The sequence below is a fragment of the Ahaetulla prasina genome, chromosome 6 (assembly GCF_028640845.1).
Source record: "Ahaetulla prasina isolate Xishuangbanna chromosome 6, ASM2864084v1, whole genome shotgun sequence".
Lineage (NCBI taxonomy): Eukaryota > Metazoa > Chordata > Lepidosauria > Squamata > Colubridae > Ahaetulla > Ahaetulla prasina.
In genome coordinates this window covers 65,685,977-65,702,684 of record NC_080544.1, presented here as the reverse complement: position 1 = coordinate 65,702,684, position 16,708 = coordinate 65,685,977, and the positions used below count along the sequence as shown (strand labels likewise).

General features: G+C 38.0%; 1 protein-coding gene across 2 annotated transcripts in view; it reads right to left on the bottom strand.

The window, feature by feature from the left end:
- The window catches only part of STAG1 (STAG1 cohesin complex component), a 205,295-nt gene extending 192,269 nt beyond the window's left edge, over positions 1-13,026 (bottom strand). Inside the window, exon 1 of one of the 2 annotated variants that reach the window (XM_058189328.1) lies at positions 13,002-13,026. The gene's annotated coding sequence lies outside the window, so the exon portion shown is untranslated. Of the gene's footprint in view, positions 1-12,674; positions 12,938-13,001 lie in introns of those variants that run through there. The other variant, XM_058189325.1, reaches the window with a different exon arrangement.
- Positions 13,027-16,708: the final 3,682 nt, after the last annotated feature.

Sequence of the window (16,708 nt, the reverse complement as noted above, 5' to 3'; positions counted from 1 at the left end):
CTTCTTCTCACTCATCATGTTCTCATTGTAACATATGCATCCACATTGATCATAGTGATTTGCTATAACTTCTATTCTACCAAATTTTAATTTATAAAAGAAAACAACACTTTCAATAAACAAATATTAACCTTCAAACCCCTTTATTAAAAGTGGACCCCAGATCTGATTATGGATTTGGTTCAATATCTTGAATTGTAGCGGGACCCATATAAATAAAATGTAATATTCTACACACAAAACTAAGACCTTCTTGGTTCTATAATGATTCCCCAGTTTAAGGAACAGTGGGACTCAATGATTCAGGCGAAAAAGGAAAAAGAAAAGTAGGATTATTTACATCAATTGTGGTATCTATATAGTGAGAGAGTTAAAGAGCAACATGTGATCTTTCTCAGCCACAAATAGAAACCAGAAAGGTCTCTCCTGCTGTTTCGTTGTGTAAGAACTTTTCCTTATTATAAGAAAGCCCCTCTAAAAAAAGTCTTTTCTCTGTTTGAAGGCTGGGCCTTTTGACTCTGAAACTACTGAACTGCTATTCAGTCATGGCTAAAAATGTCAGTTTCTTCTCATTAGCCCTTTCTCTGCAGGAACCAAGCTATCTATGGTATAAAAGCTGACTAGTCAGAAGTATACCATAGTATGCAGATGGCTTTTTACCAGATGCAATCTTCTTTTCACGTTTCACTCAGATGTCAAGTATTACAAAGTCCCATCCACTTTAGGTGTTAAAAAATATTGCTCAGTCTCATTTATCTGCATTTGCAATAGAACATTTCTGTTACATGTAGAGATCCTGTAAACCTTACAGCTCTGCCAAGGAACACTTATGGTTATCTTCTGAAAATGAAATATACTTATCTGACAAAATTAACTATGTTGGACAACCATAAATCACAATCACTTTGATGTACTGGTTAAGGTGCTGCTCTAGAAACCAAGAAACTGTCAACTATAATTTCTAGGTCTGCCTTAAGCATGAGCGCTAGCTGGACAACACTGGATCAGTCACTAACTCTCAGTCCATCCCAACTCATAGGTGATCATTGTAGGGAAAATAGGAGGCAGAAATATTAGGTAGGTTCACTTCCTTGAGTTATATATAAAAAAGGGGATAAAATTATTATTAATGGTAGTATTTAATATCTTTATTAAACAGGAAGCATTTAGAAATCAGTATTACATCAACAAAGCTACTGGCCTATCTATTGTCTAAACCAGGCATATCCAACCTGCAGCCCATAGGCCAAATAAGGCCCTAGATAGCTAGTAAAATGCCTCACAAGATAATAAAAAATATAAAAAAGAAAGGTTGCTATTTAATGTACGTTAACTATGTTATATATTTTATACATGGCCTGGAGTTGTGGCTTCCCTATACCCTTGTAGCTTTGCACCATGCTTCCTGGCTGCATATTCATGCTGAACTGCACCTCAGGGGTTTCCTGCAGTTCCAGAGCCAAGGTATGCCAAGAAGCATCTCAGCCACTTTGTGACAAGCAATCCCAGAGTGTGTAAGTGTGGGGCTTGGAGGTACCAATCCCAGAATGGCTTGGCATCGGGTTCCCAGCTAAGGATCAGTGGAATTTGGTTAACCCCAATGAGGAGTGCCAGAATTTCTGTTTGTAAGTGATGTGGTCACATGACATTGTGCTTTACAACAACATGGTTTAGGGACAAATATCCAAATCTCAATTATGGGTGTAAATCAAGAACTACTTGCATAATCGAAATAAAGCAGTGAATATAAATGAGTTCCCTAGGATTTCAAACATGGGTCTTTTCAATACATTTGGTCCTATTACAATCTTACACACTTATAATCATAATTGGGATCAGAATTTTCCCTCAGCAAGGGAAAATTTCCCTAAGCAAAGTGCTTAATTTTACCTTTTTTGTCATGGACGTTAAGCAAATCAGATATTTAGTGAATCATGCTGTTGTTAAGAGAACCCAGCTTTCACCACTGACTTTAATTGTTGCAAATTAGTTAAATAGGTAGCAAATGGAAATCATATGACTCCAGGACACTGCAACCATAATAAATATTTGCTGGTTGCCAAGCGCCCAAATTTTTATTGTGTGACCATGGCAATGCTAAGACAATTTAAGTGCAAGAACTAGTCATAAATCACTTTTTTCAGTGCTGTTGTAACTTCTAATGATCACTAAACAAATGGTTGTAAGTCAAAGATTTTTCCTTTTTAGAAATGAAAAACTGAACCTGGGATTAAATTTGAGATTTTTATGAGCAGATCATAGCTTTGCTATTGAGCCATGACAGCCTCCGCTCAAAAAAAAAATTATTAAAAATGAAGGAATAGGGAAGCACTTAAAATTATGCACAACAATGTATTTAAATCGTATTCTATGGTTCACAGCTGCTAATAACAATTTTCCCCTAAGAGTTAATAAATGTTTTCTAAATGTTCACATATCATTTGAAATGGCAGGTATGGAAAAGCTCAGTCTGCAATCTGTAAAAGAATTATGATGAAATAAATGTAGAGAGGCAGAGCAAATTTATTTAAAAGTAAGTGTCACTATGGCTTCAAAATAACAGCTTGATCTAAAAAATATATTTAGCAAGAGCAAGCTATACTGAAATGAAGTGATATCTAATTTTCCCACTAATATAAAAGTCACCTAGTATTCAGATACATTTTAACACTAATTAGAACATGGGTCGCCTATAAACTAGAACAAAAATTTGGTAATATATTTACAAAATTGGAGATTATTTTAGATTATTTATTTACTGTCACTTAATTACTCCATTAAGGGGAGGCGACAGCTCAGTGGCTAAGACGCTGAGCTTGTCAATCGAAAGGTCGGCAGTTCAGCAGTTCAAATCCCTAGTGCCACATAATGAGGTGAGCTCCCGTTACTTTTCCCAGCTTCTGCCAACCTAGCAGTTCAAAAGCACGTAAAAAATGCAAGTAGAAAAATAGGGACCTTTGGTGGGAAGGTAACAGCATTCCATGCGCCTTTGGTGTTTAGTTATGCCGGCCACATGACCACAGAGACGTCTTTGGACAGTGCTGGCTCTTCAGCTTTGAAATAGAGCACCACCCCCCTAGTCATTATTATTATTATTATTATTATATTTGTATACCGCCCATCTCCGAAAGACTCAGGGCGGTTCACAGACAAAAACAACAGAAAACATATAATACATATAAACAGCTAAAAGAATAGACAGTTAAATTCAATTGATGCCCTAAAACTTTTAAATACAAATTTAAAACCTCAATTAAACCCCTTTTTAAAAATCCCAATTTAAAACTACGCTCAAGCTAGTCCTGCTCTTGAAACAGCAACGCCTTCAGCTCACGGCGGAAGGACCTGAGATCGGGAGTTGACGAAGCCCCAGAGGGAGCCTGCTCCAGAGGGCTCACAGAGAAGGCCCTCCCAGAGGTCGCCAGCCGACATTGTTTAGCTGACGGTATCCGGAGGAGGCCCTCTGTGAGAGCGCACTGGTCGGTGAGAGGTTAATGGTGGCAGTAGGCGGTCCCAGAAATATCCCGGCCCTAGGCCATGGAGCGCTTTAAAGGTGATAACAAGTACCTTGAAGTGAACCCGAAGACCACCGGGAGCCAGTGCAGACTACGCAGGAGGGTGTTACACGGAGCCACAAGGTGCTCCTTCTATCACCCGCAGCCGCATTCTGGACCAGTTGGAGTCTCCGGGTACCCTTCAAGGGGAGCCCCATGTAGAGAGCATTACAGTAGTCCAGGCGGGATGTAACAAGGGCATGAGCGACCGTGCATAAGGAAGCCCGATCCAGAAAGGGGCGTAACTGGCGTATCAGGCGAACCTGATGAAAAGCTCCCCTGGTGACAACTATCATATGATCTTCTAAAGACAGCCGTGCATCCAGGAGGACGCCCAGATTACGAGCCCTTTCCGTGGGGGCCAATAGTTCGCCCCCAATGGTCAGTGATGGAATTAGCTGACTGTATCGGGCCGCCGGCATCCACAGCCACTCGGTCTTGGTGGGATTTAGTCTGAGTCTGTTCCTCCCCATCCTCCCCGTCATGAACCATATGTGCGAGGGGAGACTTTACCTTTACTTTTAATTACTCCATACCAACCATTAATTAAATGTTATTTTCCAGAGGCATGTTTTTCATACCTTTCACTTTACAAAGAAAACGTTTGTTCTTCAAAATAACAGCTTGATCTAAAAATATATTTAGCAAGAGCAAGCTATACTGAAATGAAGTGATATCTAATTTTCCCACTAATATAAAAGTCACCTAGTATTCAGATACATTTTAACACTAATTAGAACATGGGTCGCCTATAAACTAGAACAAAAATTTGGTAATATATTTACAAAATTGGAGATTATTTTAGATTATTTATTTACTGTCACTTAATTACTCCATTAAGGGGAGGCGACAGCTCAGTGGCTAAGACGCTGAGCTTGTCAATCAAAAGGTCGGCAGTTCAGCAGTTCAAATCCCTAGTGCCACATAATGAGGTGAGCTCCCGTTACTTTTCCCAGCTTCTGCCAACCTAGCAGTTCAAAAGCACGTAAAAAATGCAAGTAGAAAAATAGGGACCTTTGGTGGGAAGGTAACAGCATTCCATGCGCCTTTGGTGTTTAGTTATGCCGGCCACATGACCACAGAGACGTCTTTGGACAGCGCTGGCTCTTCAGCTTTGAAATAGAGCACCACCCCCCTAGTCATTATTATTATTATTATTTATTATATTTGTATACCGCCCATCTCCCGAAAGACTCAGGGCGGTTCACAGACAAAAAACAACAGAAAACATATAATATATATAAACAGCTAAAAGAATAGACAGTTAAATTCAATTGATGCCCTAAAACTTTTAAATACAAATTTAAAACCTCAATTAAACCCCTTTTTTAAAAATCCCAATTTAAAAACTACGTTCAAGCTAGTCCTGCTCTTCGAAACAGCAACGTCTTCAGCTCACGGCGGAAGGACCTGAGATCGGGGAGTTGGCGAAGCCCCAGAGGGAGCCTGTTCCAGAGGGGCTCACAGAGAAGGCCCTCCAAGAGGCCGCCAGCCGACATTGTTTAGCTGACGGTATCCGGAGGAGGCCCTCTCTGTGAGAGCGCACTGGTCGGTGAGAGGTTAATGGTGGCAGTAGGCGGTCCCGTAAATATCCCAGCCCTAGGCCATGGAGCGCTTTAAAAGTGATAACAAGTACCTTGAAGTGAACCCGGAAGACCACCGGGAGCCAGTGCAGACTACGCAGGAGGGGTGTTACACGGGAGCCACAAGGTGCTCCTTCTATCACCCGCGCAGCCGCATTCTGGACCAGTTGGAGTCTCCGGGTACCCTTCAAGGGGAGCCCCATGTAGAGAGCATTACAGTAGTCCAGGCGGATGTAACAAGGGCATGAGCGACTGCATAAGGAAGCCCGATCCAGAAAGGGGCGAACTGGCGATCAGGCGAACCTGATGAAAAGCTCCCCTGGTGACAACTATCATATGATCTTCTAAAGACAGCCGTGCATCCAGGAGGACGCCCAGATTACGAGCCCTTTCCGTGGGGGCCAATAGTTCGCCCCCAATGGTCAGTGATGGAATTAGCTGACTGTATCGGGCCGCCGGCATCCACAGCCACTCGGTCTTGGTGGGATTTAGTCTGAGTCTGTTCCTCCCCATCCTCCCCGTCATGAACCATATGTGCGAGGGGAGACTTTACCTTTACTTTTAATTACTCCATACCAACCATTAATTAAATGTTATTTTCCAGAGGCATGTTTTTCATACCTTTCACTTTACAAAGAAAACGTTTGTTCTTCAAAATAGAAGAATTTTTCGATTTCTCAATAGTTAAAAAAATAGTATAGCAAAGTCTTAAATGTAATATAACTTCATATGGATTTCTGAGCCACTACAGCTTAACCTTAACCACTTTCTCCAAATTAGGATTCATTTTCAGTCTAGTCTAGTCTAGAGCCAGGGTGGATAAATATTGATGGTTGTTTTTAAATTTTAAATTGGATTTTTTAATTTAAATCGGATTATTTTTTATCAAATTTATTTTAATAAAATGCTTTTGGAATAAAAATCTATCTAAAGATAGTTTTCTATTTAAGATACATTAATAATTTAGTTTATTCAGCATGAAATGGAGATTAGTTATGTAGCATGAGGCTGTATATTCTGCAATATTAGGACTGTGGTGAGTCAACAGCGGGTCAGAGGAGAAGCCGCTGCGGGACAGAGATGACAGTTGCTCTTTAAAAATTATGATTTAAATTGAATTGATTTAAATCAAGCCTTTTTACTAGTGATTAAAATCAAGTTTATGAAATTATAAACTTGATTTAAATCAAATCCACCCTGTCTAGAGCATAGCATAGCATAGCGTATAGTACAATACCGCATCACATTGCACTATATACCCACATCTCTTCCCTCCAAACTCTTGTTTTTAATTTGTTTTAATGTTTGTAATTCTAATTTGTTTTTATAATTATAATGGTTAGGTATTTGGGAGTTATATCTTGCTGTAAACTGCTCAAAGTCACTTTGAACTGTGAGATGGGCGACAAATTTGATATAAATACACAGTATTACCAGCGTTCAGATCACTGGCAGAATATAAAGCAAGCATTTTTAAAGTTATAATGAATGGACATTAATTTTACTGAAGAAAGGGACAATTTTATATGTTAAATTCAAAATGTGAGCTATATGCTATATGTGTGGTGGGAGAACAGGGGGAATCAAATTCAAACTGACCTCAGGTATCAAACTCTCTACATGACTATAATATACATCTAGAAAATTGTTGTACACTATTCTGCTTTTAGAACTGATGAAGCCTCATAAACACAATCGTGAATTCTATGAACAACATGAAATATAATTTCATTAAGTGTTTTTGTAAGATAACCTGTGATTCATTATACTGTATGTTATACTGATCAAACCTTCATTTGCTCCTGCAACACATATGCTTTAAGCAACTAAGAATTATGGTACATCAAGACAAAAGTAGAGAACCTGTCAACTTGCACTCCTATCTGTTCCTATCGATCAATGTTGCAGCAAAGCAAAGCAAAATTATACCAATATATCTGGGAAAAGGAAAGGGAGCTGGCATTAGCATTCTTTGTCCTAAAAATAGTACTATTCCGTGCAACATTTATGACAGATTTGCCAGAAAGACAAAATCATATTTACTTTGTTCTGCAATATAGAAAAGATAGAAAACACTACTAGAATGATTGTCATGGATGATCAACATATATTAAGTGCAAAGATGCCATAGAAATTCGCAGAAGTAAAAAGCAGTGAAGGAAAAATGGTTGAGAACAGAATGGCAACAACAAATTACAGTTGTCCTCAGCTTACAACCATATTTGGGACCAGGATTTCCATTCCTAAGCAAGGTGGTTGTGAAGTGAGTCTCTCCCGATTTTATGACCTTTTTGCCCCAATTGTTAAATGAACCACTGTAGCTGTTAGATGAAACTTGCAAGGGAAAAATATAGCCCAATAGCCTTTTGAAAAAGCACCTTTGAGGGAACCATGACCTGCATGACTGAGAATCTGCACAGACACTTAGCCATGCACTTTGGGATGAACACCCTTTGAATGAAGTGGGAGTATGAAAGGATTTCCAGAAAACTTGCACTGCAAATAAATAGTTCTGTTTGGGAGCTTCTTTTCTGAAGCTCTATTTGGGGGCTTCTTTTCTGAAGCTCAATTTGGAGCTTTTCTCCTAAACTCCGTGAAGCTCCGTTTGGGGCTTTTTTTCTGAAGCTCCGTTTCTGATGCTTTTTTCAGCCTCTGAAACCTCCGTTTGAGAAGCTGGGCATAGCTACATTCGGAATATAAGACACATACAGATTTTCACCCTCTTTTTTGGGGGGAAAAGGTGCGTCTTATACTCCGAAAAATACAGTATATTTGTTTTCATTCATGAAATTCAATCTCCCTCACTGAATTTGCTCGTCAGAAGCCAGCTGGGAAGATTTCAAATGGCCATCACATACCCCAGACACTACATCCATCATAAATACATGCTAGTTGCCAAGCACCCAAATTTTGATCATGTGATCATGGGGATACTGCAATGGTTGTAATCATATGACCACAAGGATGCTGCAACAGGCACAACTTTGAGAACCAGCTGCCTTGTTCAATGCCATTATAACTTTCAATGGTTCCTGAATGAATGGTCATTAACTAAGGAGTACCTGTAATCCATAAGAAGCAGTATCTTCAGACTAGAATAACATATATTAATTGAATATATGTTTACTTCCCATCATTATGAATTTCTATTTACGCATAACTATTTTTTTAATTTAAATGCAGTAGCCCAATTAATATAACATTAAACATACTAAATGCTATGTTTATCATAACTGTATATGCTGAGATTGGGTATCATTTTGGACCTTGTACAAAAACTTACTTTTCATAAAATAATTCTTGTGATTTTAAAAAATCTTAAATCCCAAGAGTACACTGAAACAGAGAATTCAATGTAAAATCAAAACATATTTATGGAACTCAATTTTCAACAACTTAATATTTGAGGCTAAAGACAACTTAAGATCCTTCAAATATATTAGATACGCTGCAAACCACAGAAAGCCTGACTACTGATAATGCACATATAGGCATCACATTCTAAAACATCTGGAAGGAATGTGGCTGTTTTCTGTTAACTTTTGGCCCAAAATTACGTTCATGTTAATCCTGCCTTAGAGAAATCATTTACATATAGAAATCTGGAGGGGGAAAAAAGATTTAGGAAAATATTTTTTAACCTATTTCCAAACTTCATAGTTTGGAAAACCCTATACCTACAGTTATATAGCAACAACTATTCAAAAGTTATGGAAAAAAACCCTTTGGGATCAAGGCATGTATTTACAATCTTCAGAACTTCCCTCAGGCACTTTATTGCCATTACTAGTCTTTTACTGTGTAGTCTTTAATGTAAGTGATTTGTGTTTCCACACACTCCATACACACAAATGATCTCAAAAATTAAGTGCTACACAAGTTTATTTCATTTCTTATACTGAGTACAATTTTTGCAAGAATGTGAGGGACTATCATTTTTAGTTAAGAGGAAGAAAATTTTAATGACTTGTTTGTTCATGATTCTTATAGGTTTCCTAGGAGCACTAACAAAACTTTAAAGAATCAGGTGTTTTAGAAGAGTGGACAGCAATTCATTTACTGCTAAAAAGATTTTATTAAAAACTTTTAAAAATGCCTGCTCAATGTAATATCCACATATTTTTAAACATAGTACAAATAACTTATTTTACCAAAGAACAAAGTTTTTAGCTTTAATTTTTCTGTAAATTTTAATTTACATATTGTGCTACTGCCTTATATTTCCATAGAGGAATTTTGAAAATATTTTTACAGTACTAGAAAGAGTAATACCAATTTTCTGTATTACAAAAGTCAGAACTTGTCCTTAACTGAACCAAATCATACAACTGTTCACACAACAGACTAAACGTTAACTACAACACTAACGTTAACCAACTGCATTTTTATAACATTTTAGCTTCTCATGTTTTATGAATTAGTAACCACCATAAATCTTTCTTAGCCACCTCTATTGATAACAAAAGAATACTGATATTAAGCCTAGAAGTGGTTTTGTAACTCTTTCTTAAATGTGTATTGACTGCCCATTATGCAGTCCTATAATTCCTGGTTGTCCCAATCTTAAATAACTAGTTCAAAATCAGCCGAGTACTATATTACAAACAATTCAGAAACTTCAGCTCAATACTATATGTCGCTACTACATTTCTAGAAAGGTGTAAAACCCGTATAATATATACCCTTGGACTTCTCAGTCCTTGCTGCATGTCAACTGTCCTCATCCCTGGCTATAAACTACTATATATATTTTTGTAGTTTAAAAATAGAGGTGACTTACAACTTTTTGTTCAGTGACCATTCAGTTACAATGGCACTGAAAAAAGTGACTAGTGACTATTTTTTTCACACTTACAACTATTGCAGCATTGTCCATGGCCATGTGATCAAAATTCAGATGCTTGGCAACTGGCATATATTTATGACAGGTGTGATTTACCAATACGGTATGTATATGTATCTGTACATGTGTGTGAGAAAGAGTATCTTTAATGCTTAAAGCAGTTTGCAATTAAGTAATTTGAAGAATTACCTGCATCTAAGGGATTCTGTCTAGACCTTAAAATCGATTTCAAAGAACATTCTCTTTTAATACTGTTTTCCCTAAAATAAGACATCCCCTGATAATAAGCCCAATCGGGCTTTTGAGCGCATGGCAATAAGGCCAAGTGCTTATTTCAGGGTTCAAAAAAATATAAGATTATTTTTGCGGAAACACGGTAGTGGCTCCTTTATTCCTAGAATATTTTCCCTGGGCATAGAATTATTTTCCCAAAGATCTAAGGGAATGTTCTTTATAGGACAATTTTAAACTGAGCACCAAAGCTTGTTTGCTTTATTTAGAATTTTCCTAAAAGATTTTATGCTAATAGCTAATTATCCTATCAGCTTTTCAAATTTTTATAGCTATTTTAATGTTTTTAAAATTACCAGATATAAGCCAACTTATGAGGACTTTGTTATCATAAATAGGATATTTTAACAAGCAGATAATAGCATAATCCTATGCCTGCCTACTTGCAAATTAGTCTTATTAATCAAATCTCCAATGCTATTCACATAGCATTTAAATAAGTTATATTTTAAATTATCGTCAAATCCTAAGAAAATAACTAAGTCAATCATATTGAGTTCAATGACTTATTTTCTTAAGATAGTGGTGCAACACTTAATATGTTTTTGCAAACATATTGTCCATCCATAATATAAATTATCCATCCTGTATCCTTGAAAAGTCATCACACCATAACATGAGAAATTAGAATTTATTATTCCAAAGTAAAAAACTATTCTTCCAAGAAAATTAAGTCAACCTTAACAAAATCACTCCAGTTATTATGTAAACAATTTGCATTTTATTACTATTCAGGCACATAGTATTTGTTTTAATAGCTTAGTTACATGACTCTAATGGAACAAGAAATATATTAATTCTTACGCTTTTCAGTGTAATCTCACTAATTGCTACTCACAATAATACTGTCACAAGCAATTTGTTTTTCAAAAATACTGAACTATTAACAGTATTTAACAATTTAGTCTTGGGGGGAAAAATCACTCACATCAATTCTTTTTTTGTCAAAACTTTGAAAATGTTAACCAGATGATGTGAATAACTGGAGGGAAATAACTTCACTATCTTCTAAGGTCATAAACTACAATAAAGGTAATCCAAAAATTGCTTATCAAAATAATTTCAGACAATGTCAATATATTTATGTACCAATACATATTAAAGCATGAACAAGAAATCTCTGACATGTTTCTTGAATCATAATTCCGTTTAATCTCAGCCAAGGCCATGCTGTTAATGTGAAAGTTTGTCTTGTGTACACAGTAACGTTTTTTAAAAAAGTTTATTTAAAGTATATATTAAAGACCTTGAAAACAAAGTTTCTTCAATCAGTTTCTTGTCTCATCAGCTTTTCCAAGCCTTGTGCAATATTAAAAATAGTATCTTGTAGTTATCACGGAAGTTAAGGGATAGAATTGTTTTTCTTCCTATAACTTGTACCTCTGCTGTTGATAGGATTCATTTATTGCTCCCTATCTCATTATCACTCATTTACTCTTTGGTACAGTGCCTGTAGGAGAATCTATGAACATTCTTAAGTCAAAAAGAGCCACAGTATATACATATTAAAGCCCTAAGCAAAAAGTTCAGACACTTTTTGTCATGGCCACTGAGCAAGCACTCATTTCTCAAACATTCAGGAACTCTTAACTTTGCTAAGATCAACCCCACTGCCTGCTACGATTTGTCCCTTAAAGCTTTTAAAAACTAATACCTCCAACCTTTCCCCCAGACCCTAGGGGAGCATCGGGGAGCTATTACTTCCAAAATCAAAATCTCAATCTTAACATTTTAGGTAACTCGTCAAATTCCATCAGCCACCACCACCCCTCTCCAAAAAGGGTCACCTCCACCCCCGAATGGCCTCCCACTTTCCGCCTTTTCCCCGGCACGGTGATGCTTTCACGTTCCTGGCAATAAGAAATGAAGCCGCCGGTTTATTTGGTCGCCCCCGAGCACCCCACTATTTGGTAACCCCTCCTTCCCGCCACCGCCAACGCTACATAAGGCGGGGAGGGAGCGAAGATGGCACGGGAGTCCCTTTAGCTCAGCGCCGCCGCCCGGCCAAGACGAAGCAAGGAATGAACACTCGGGCGAAGGCAGGCCCTGCATGGGGGCGGGCACACAGCAGCGGGCTCCCGGCCCAGAAGAGGTGCCGCCAGGGCCAGTGAGGAGAGGCAGCCCGTGGGGCCGCCGCCCTTCCATTGTCGCCCGGATCCACGGGGAAGTAAAAGGGCAGGGCCAGGGAGGGAACGGAGCTGCCGAGGAGCGGTCTCCTCAGGCGAGAGACGCCCGGCCAACCGTTCCCTCCCTCCACCTCTGACTCCCGCCCGCTGGCCCGGCTCGAGTGTGTGAACAAGGGAGTGAGCGAGCGAGGGCCCGCTGCCCCCGCCCCTCACGCCTCCATCTTGGATCTCAGCCTCGGAGCCCTCCCCCTCCCTCCGCCCGCGCTAACTCTTTTACCTCAGCTGAGGCAGCGCCCCCGGGAATCCTACGGTGCCACGGGAGATGGGTCCAGGCGGGCCGGGGCCAAGCCGGGCCGGAACGAACAGGCGGTGGTGCTGGGGGCCGCACCTCAGTAGAGCTGCAATCCTAAACCGCCATCTGGCGGCATTTCCTACCCGCCAATGGCGCAGCCGCCGCCACCGCCAACCAAACCCAGCGCGCCTCCTGCCGACCGCGTCCAAATATTACATACCGGAGCCCCGCCCGCCACTAAAGGCGCCCAAAACAGCTTTCGCGCGAAAATAGACGCGCAAGCGCAATTCTTTTCTGTCCCCAAGCACTCACCGTACACCTTTAATCTGCGCGCGCAACAACTCGACCTCTGGACGGAAGTGGTTTACGTGACACTTCCGTTTTTCCAGGGGTAGCTTTTTGCTTCGCCATTTTTGTTGTTGTTGTTGACTTTTGAGTAAATGACGCGCGAGTGAAAGCTTTCCCTTGTAATTTTTATGCTACGTTGTCGTTCACTAGGTCAACCGCAGAGGGAGCTATAAGCTTGATCACCTCAAAAACAGAAGATAACTTTAAACGTTATAATGTAACTTCAGGAATACCAAGTGCTTATTTAAAAAGAAATTTGCTTTTAACACAATGGTTTGGGTATAAAAATAATTAAAGAACCGCTATTATTCCAGGAATACATTTTGGGTAAAGGTAAAATTTAGTGATGAAAAACATTTTTTATGCTCATAATGTATATCTTAGCTGCCTTCTGAAGGAACTTAAAATATCTGAAAGCCACTTCAGCATAGCCTCTCCATGAAAAACATGTAAATAATAACTGGAAAATTCAGCAGTTGTAGTATATAAAACCAATCAAAGAGGAGAGCTAGGTAATACTGTTCCAAAAATCAAAGCCTCATTTAAATTAAAATAAGAAAACTATACATAGTTGTAAAGGTTTCATTTGAAAGAGATCAGATATAAAATGATTTTTTTTAAAAACCCTGTCAACAGGGACTTCTGAAATATACTTGTTTTCATTTTGAATAGTGCCAAAAGACTGAATAACTTTAAAAATGGGACTATGTAAGCTGTACGGTGATGCATCAGAGTCAATATTTTTTAAAGTGCCCTAAGAAATGTAAGAATCGAAGCCAAGATACTGTATATCATGTCTCTAATGCATATTACATCCTGAATGTAGGGGAGAAAATAGACTAATATTTTGACACTGATTCTGTATCTGGAGAAGTGTCTGGTGATAACCGTAATTTAAAAGTTTTCAGATAACCTGTACAATTAACACAGCTGTGTGCTCTCCCCACTTTTTTTTTTTTAGAGTCTCTTCCTCCAGCTTTTATTTGTCATAACAATATACATAAGCATCACACAAAATGATTATATAGTATATAAACATATATATGAGGAAATATAAGGAAGTATAAGCATATATATATAAGAAAAAAACAATAGGACGGGAACGGTAGGCACGTTTGTGCTCTTATGCACGGCCCTTATAGTCCTCTTAGGAATGGGGTGAGGTTAATAGTAGAAAGTTTTTGGTTAAAGCTTTTGGGATTATGAGAAAAGACCACAGAGTCAGGTAATGTGTTCCAAGCACTGATAATTCTGTTACAGAAGTCATATTTTTTGCAATCTAGATTGAAGCGATTAACATTAAGTTTAAATCTATTGGTTGCTCTTGTATTATTGCAATTGAAGCTGAAGTAGTCTTTAACAGGAAGGACATTACAATAGATGATTCTATGAGTTAAACTTAGGTCCTGTCGAAGGTGACGGAGTTCTAAGTTTTCTAAACCTAGGATTTCAAGTCTGGTGGCATAAGATATTTTGTTGTTTTCAGAGGAGTGGAGAACTCTTCTTGTAAAATATTTCTGGACACGTTCGATTGTATTGAAGTCAGAAATGTGGTATGGGTTCCAGACAGGCGAGCTGTATTCAAGAATTGGTCTAGCAAATGTTTTATATGCTCTGGTTAGTAGTGTAGTGTTTTTGGAAAAGAAGCTACGTAAGATTAGGTTTACAACTCTTAGAGCCTTCTTTGCGATGTAGTTGCAGTGGGCTTTGGCCCTTAGATCATTTGATTTGAAAACTCCAAAGTCTTTAACAGGGTGGTGGTAATCTGTAAGGTAATGTCCATCAAGCATGTACTTAGTGTTTAGGTTCTTTTTTCAATATGTAAGACTGAGCATTTGCTGGTTGAGATTTGGAGTTGCCAAGTTTTAGACCAAGCGGTTAGAAGATCAAGGTTTTCTCTTCTGTTCTCTCTGTATACCAATGACTGCATCTCTAATGATCCATCTGTTAAACTACTGAAGTTTGCAGATGACACAACAGTGATCGTCTCATTCGAGACAATGATGAATCCGCATATAGACGGAAGGTTGAATGACTACCCTCATGGTATGACCAGAACAATCTGGAACTGAACATACTCAAAACTGTAGAAATGGTGGTAGACTTTAGGAGAAACCCTTCCATGCTTCCACCTCTCACAATACTACACAACACAGTATCAACAGTACAAACCTTCAAATTTCTAGGTTCTACCATATCGCAAGATCTAAAATGGATAGCTAACATCAAAAACGTCATCAAAAAGGACAACAAAGAATGTTCTTTCTGTGCCAACTCAGAAAGCTCAAACTGCCCAAGGAGCTGCTGATCCAGTTCTACAGAGGAATTATTGAGTCTGTCATCTGCACCTCTATAACTATCTGGTTTGGTTCTGCAACCCAACAAGACAGACACAGACTTCAGAGGATAATTAGAACTGCAGAAAAAACAATGGCTATCAACCTGCCTTCCATTGAGGACCTGTATACTGCACGAGTCAAAAAGAGGGCCGTGAAAATATTTACAGACCCCTCATATCCTGGACATAAACTGTTTCAACTCCTACCCTCAAAACGACGCTAAAGAGCACTGCACACCAGAACAACGAGACACAAAAATAGTTTTTTCTCGAACTCCATCACTCTGCTAAATAAATAATTCCTTCAACACTATCAAACTATTTACTAAATCTGCACTGCTATTAATCTTCTCATCGTTCCCATCACCCATCGCCTTCCACTTATGACTGTAACTTTGTTGCTTATATCCTTACGATTTATACTGTAATTGATTGTTTCCTGATTGCTTAATTGTAGCCTGTGAGTATCATTAAATGTTATATCATTAAGTGTTAAATTTGTACCCTATGACTATCATTAAGTGTTGTAAGAGTTGTACCTTGATGAAGGTATTTTTTATGTACACTGAGAGCGTATGCACCAAGACAAATTCCTTGTGTGTCCAATCACACTTGGCCAATAAAAAATTCTATTCTATTCTATAACAAGTTAAATAAAGTTAATTTATATTAGACACAAACAAAGTGCCTGAAAAACCTTTTAAGAAATGGGGGGAATTCTAGGGATGAAACTTTAGAAAAGGTAATGAATGTTAGCACTATCCATAATAATCAGATCATACATTTTATTGGTGCCTAGAAGCCTCTTAAGAACATTTTGAAAAAAATGAAACAAAGGATTTGTATAATGTTGATGATTAGATAAGATTATAGAAAGAAAAGTATATAGAAAGATTATAGAAAGAAAAATATAACTTTAGAAAGAGGTTGAAATATAAATTTCATATAAATATGATAAACAACTTTTGTGAAGAATATCAAAAGCCATTTATATCTTTTTTCTTTCCATTTTTCTTCATTTTTTTCTTGCATTTTTGCCTTCTCTTTTCTTTTTTCTTTTTTACTTTACATTAGTTCGTGTTAGTTTTTATATTCTTCAAACGTTTTAATAAAAATTATATACGTATGAGATGATAACATTTGGAGTGGATTACTGATATCAACAATCAACTCTAGAGCTATCTTTATCATTAGGCAAAGTAAAACAGTTTACTACACTTAAGTGTTTTTCCTGAGAGGTATTTGCTAGGACTTTTGCTTTAGAGTCAAAATTATATGGCAAACACTTGGAAAGTAACACATTACTAGTAAAACAACTTAGACTATGACCGCC